The sequence below is a fragment of the Propithecus coquereli genome, unplaced genomic scaffold (assembly GCF_000956105.1).
Source record: "Propithecus coquereli isolate 6110/MARCELLA unplaced genomic scaffold, Pcoq_1.0 Scaffold114, whole genome shotgun sequence".
NCBI classification, from domain to species: Eukaryota; Metazoa; Chordata; class Mammalia; order Primates; family Indriidae; genus Propithecus; species Propithecus coquereli.
The window spans coordinates 2,181,880-2,187,323 of record NW_012135414.1 but is presented as its reverse complement, the minus strand read 5'-3'; positions in this window follow the sequence as shown (position 1 = coordinate 2,187,323).

Genomic DNA, 5,444 nt, shown 5'->3' with positions numbered 1-5,444 from the left:
TTGCTCTTGCTCAGGCTGGTCTCGAACTCCTGAGCTCAAACGATCTGCCCGCCTCGGCCTCCCAGAGTGCTAGGATTACAGGCGTGAGCCACCATGCCCAACCTAAAATTTTATAATTTTAGCTCTTATATTTAGGTCTTTGACCTATTTTTGTATTTGGTGTGAGATAAGGATCGAACTTTATTCTTTGCATTTGGATGTCCAGTTGTTCAAACACCATTTGTTGAAAGCACTATTCTTTTTCCATTGAATGTTCTTGGTACCCATTTCTACATTTTTGAAGAGATTGTGAAGAATTGGTATTAATTCTTTAAATGTTTGGTAAAATTCATCAACTAGGCCTGTGCTTTTCTTTGTGGGTAGTTTTTCGATTACTAATCCAATTTCTTTACTTATTATAAGTCTAATCAGATTTTCTATTTATTCTTGAGTAAGTTTTGGTAATTTCTGTCTTTCTAGAAAGTTGTTCATTTCATCTAAGTTATCTAATTTTTTTGGCAAACAATTGTCACAGTATTTCTTTATAATTCTTTTTATTTCTGTAAGGTTAGTAGTAATGTCTCTTCTTTCATTTATGATTCTAGTAATTTGATTCTACTCTCTTTTTTTCTTGGTCAATCTACCTAAACTTTTGAAATTTTGTTGATCTTTTCAACTTGTGGTTTTGTTGATTTTCTCTATTGTTTTACTATTCTATATTTCATTAATTTCTTTCTTTTCTTTTCTTTTTTTTTTTTTTGAGACATGGTCTCACTCTGTTCCCTGGGCTAGAGAGTAGTGGTGTCATCACAGCTCACTGCAAACTCAACTCCTGAGTTCAAGCGATCCTCCTGCCTTGCCTCCCAAGTTGCTGGAACTACAGGCATGTGCCACTGTGTCTGGCTAATTTTTTCTATTTTTTGTAGAGGTGGGGTTTTGCTGTGTTGCTCAGGCTGGTCTTGAACTCCTGGCTTCAAGAGATCCTCCTGCTTTGGCCTCCCAAAGTGCTAGGATTATAGGCGTGAGCCACTACACCTGGCCCTGCTGGTCTTTTTTTTCTTTCTTCAATTTTTAAGTTCATTAGATTCTAAACTTTCCTTTTTCCTAATATAAATGCTCTTTTCATTTTATTTCATGAACTTTGTTATATAGTATTTTCGTTTCTGTCTTAAATCATTAAAATAGTTTTTTAATTAAATTAGTTGATTAAAATTTTAATTAAATTGAAAGCCTTTAAAATAGTTTTAAATAATTTAAAATTTCCATTATTATTTCTTTTCTTTTTCTTTCTTTTTTTTTTTTTGAGACAGAATGTCACTTTTGTTGCCCACCCTGGGCTAGAGTGCAGTGACATCATCATAGCTCATTGCAACCTCCAACTCTGGGGCTAAAGCGATCCTCCTGCCTCAGCCTCCCAACTAGCTGGGACTACACGCATATACCACCATGTTCGGCTAATTTCTTCTATTTTTAGTATAGATGGGGTCTCACTCTTGCTCAGGCTGGTCTCAAACTCCTGAGCTCAAGCAATCCTCCTGCCGTGGCCTCCCAGAGTGCTAGGATTATAGGAGTGAACCACCGTGCCCAGCCAAAAATTATCTTTTATGTTTATATAGAGACCTTCTTTATCTTTTTTTGCCTTAAAATTTATTTTATTGTTAATATAATTATACCGGCCTGCTTTTGGTTAGTATAAGCCTTACATATTTTTTTTATCCTTTTGCTTTCCACTTTTCTGTAATTTTACTTGTGTTTTAGACCTTTCTAGTAAACAATACATAGCTCAAAAAATGTTTTTAAATGTGAGTGTAAAGAGAGAGGAATGAGGTCCAAGGAGGGTCACTGCAAGGTTCTAGTGACCAGGAGGCTCATGACATCGGGCACTGAGACGGGAAATCAATCTCAGAACATCCCACCCCGCCTCTGTCCCTGACCCTAAAACGTCTCCCTTCTTTAGGGACCTCATTCTCTGAATCCCAACCCTCTCCCCTGGTGACTGTCTTGAGAATATAAAGCTCAATGTTCTTGCACATTTATAATAAAACCCTCTCTGCTATAATCCGCCCTCCAGCTGCTGCCTCATATCACTCCACCTCTTCACTGCAAATTGCTCAGAGTTATTCCTGCCTGTTCTACCAGTCAGTTGCCCAATCTGGATACATAGGAGCTATACTCAGCTCCTTCTTCTCCTCAATGCTCCTCATCAAATGAGTCAGAAAGTCTTCTTAATTCCATCTTAAAAATATATTTTAAATCTGTTCCACCGGCTGCTCTCCCTGCCTCTGCGGTGACACAGGCACCCTTCTTCTCTTGCCTGGACCTCTGTACCTTCTTCTGGGAATGGATTTCTGATCCTTTCACAAGCTGACAGTGCTCCTCGTCTCTTCTCTAAGTCCTTCCATCCTCATTTGTTCCTCAGCCACGGCTTTCTGGGATCTCCTGAGGTTTGGGACCTCCAAGTCCTTCAACCCAAGTTCCATGGAACACCCACCCAAGCTCCCCAGTTTCCATAGCTCCAGCCCCTAAGATTATACCAGAGGAATGACTCATTGTCACTGCGCACCACCCCTGGAAATGCTCTGTTGCTGTGGCATTTTAGGGCCTGATGCTAAGGGCTGGTGTGCCGAGCTCTGGGGACAGCCTCCCGGAAGGCCAATTAAGCCGGGCTAATTGAACACTGCTATTTGCAGTCTTCATAACCAGACAGGTTTCCTGTTGGGACTCAAGCCCTCAGGTATTCCCGATTGTCCCAGGTGTTTTCCCTACCCTTGAAGAGGCATGCAATTGGACTGTGTGACTTAGTATCCCAGGAAGTTCCTCGTTCTTGCCTCTGTAGAAATGATGTTCTCCAAGTGCAGGTTGGAGAACAGGCCTCAGAGTCCTCAAGCAGAGGGCACAAAGAGGTGTGTTACTTGGCCTCTACTTTTGGGTTTCTCAACAGATGCACTACTGGTGTTTTGGACAGAACAAGTCTTCTTGCAGGACCGTCACATTCATCGCAGGGTATTTGCCATCTCTGGCTTCTGCACACAAAGTGCTCAACCAGTCACCCTGATAATCCCAAATGCCCCCACAGACATCCACATGTTCTCTGGGAAAGTGACTATGCCCCAAGCTTAATCCAAAGCATCAGGTGGACACCCGCAAGCACGGAAATCACTGAGATAACAAGGTGCTGAAATCACCTGATGTTTTTAGGTCTGTCTTGTTCCCAGGACCCAGAGCTTCAGTTCTCTGAGGTCAGCGACTGGCTTCGATTCATCTCTGCTTCCCCCAGCACAGGGCTTGGTCCAGAGCACCAGGTGCGAGGTGTCGTGCTGTCCAGTAGAAAAACAATGCAAGCCATAGATGTCATTTAAAATGTTCTAGTGGCCACATTAAAAAAATAAAAAGAAGCAGGTGCAATGAATTCCAATAATATATTTAACACAAATATGTGACAGAATGCTATCATTTCAACATATAGACCAAATCAAAAAGTTATTAATGGCATATTTTATGTTATTTTGTGTACTAAGTCTTTGAAATCTGGAGTGTATATTACACCTACAGAAATCTCAACTCAGATTAGCCACATTTCAAGTGCTCAATAGCCATGTGGCTAGTAGCTACCATGTTGGACAGCACTAGGAAACTCTATTCACCTACTTTTCCCCCCAACTATTGCTACCTTTTTTTTTTTTTAATAGAAACAGGGTCTCACTATATTGCCCAGGCTGTGCCTCAACGGTCCTCCCACCTCAGCCTCCCGAGTAGGTGGCACCATGAGCTTGGCTATTGCTTACTTTTTTCTCCCAACATTTTTTTGTGTGTGGAAAGTTTCAAACATAAAGAAACGTTGACAGAATTGTACGGTGAATAGCCACATGCTAACACGCGGTCTCTACAGTTGTTGACCACTTGCTACATTAGCTTCATCACGTATCTGCCTATCGTCCGTCTCTCCATATCATTGTTTGGTTATTGTCTACTTTCTGGAAGACTTTTTTTTTGAAAGTGTGTGTCGGATAGGTTGAAAAACCCCTCAGGAAATGATTATTTCTTTGAACATCGTTCGACGAAAGCCTAATCAGGAGTTTTGCAAATTTTAGGACAGAAGTGTCTAAAAGGTTCTTTTCTTTTCCTCTTCATTATCCTCTTGTGCCCTTGGCCCCGTTTCCCTTTCCTGTGGACTCTCAGAAACGTGGCTTCTCTTTCCCCTCAGAGGACAAGCTTTCTGAGTGAGGGTCACGGCCTGCTCAGGTCTCTCAGCCTAGCCCGACACTGTGCTGGGTTAGAGGTGGCCTTGCCATTTATTGCCGTCCGAGTCAGAGCAAGGGCTTTAACTCTCTAAGCCTCATATGTAATGTGAGGACAGTAGGTTTATTGTGAGGTTTAAATGAGATAAGTTTGTAAAATTTAGTTATTGAAGCAATTGTTAAAATGGTCTGTTGGGAAGGAAAATGAAAGGAATTTATCACTTATAAATGACTCTCCTTTGTGCTTTCCTCATGACAGTCAGGTCCCAGAATGTACACAGTGTGGAAATAATTTACATTTCTGTCTCCTGTCTTGGGTAAAAAGCTCCTGGCGGGCATGGGCTGTGTCTTTTTTTCTCCCCAGCCTCAGCATCAAACACAGGGCCTGGTTCAACAGACGTTAGTTAAATAAATGAATATAATTCTCAGTGTCACAATTATCCTTAGATGATAGTTTCAGAAAATTACAGTGACCTGCAAAGTCAGAGAGCAATGAACCTCAGACTGCATAGATTCAACCCGTCTCCAAGTTTTGCCTCGTTTAGCATGAGGGAAAACTGAGGCTGAAGAAAGTTTACTATGTTTACTGCATATGCATGTCTAGAAGCCCATGGGCATTCTATCCAGGAGAGGTGGGAGAAAGCAGTCCCCACATGTCCCTGAGGACAGCGAATCTGGGACACCTCTTCCACTCGTCGGCATCTTTAAGGTGACACCAATGGAGTGTATGATTCTGGGGTCTGGCAAATCTCATCTTTGGTGATGCAATTGGGTCACTTGACTACATTCAGACCTATTCTATCTGGGTGGTTGAGTAGAATGCTTTCTGAGTATTTTTCTAAAGCTGCTATAGCTCTAGTTGCTTTCATTATTATACAAATGCAATGTTTATTGCTGCAAGTTTTAGAAATATAAAAATGCCAAAATAAAAAGCAATCGCCTATAAACACTGTTCAGAGAGAAGCCCTATTAATAGTGTATTGTGTAGCTCTCCAGATTTTTGTCTATGCATGTCTATGCATGGGGTAGCTTTCTACATTAGAGGACAACTCCATGGGCTGGTCCTCACCTCGTTTTTGAGTCAGTATGTTGAAAGGGGGAGGAAAAAAGAATTTGGAAAATTGTCTCAGAAAAATGGCTACATTTGCAGGGCAAAGGCCTGTTTTGAAGGCCAACGATTGCATATTAACTCCTCCTTCTCCTTGCATTCTTTCTGTAATAATTCAA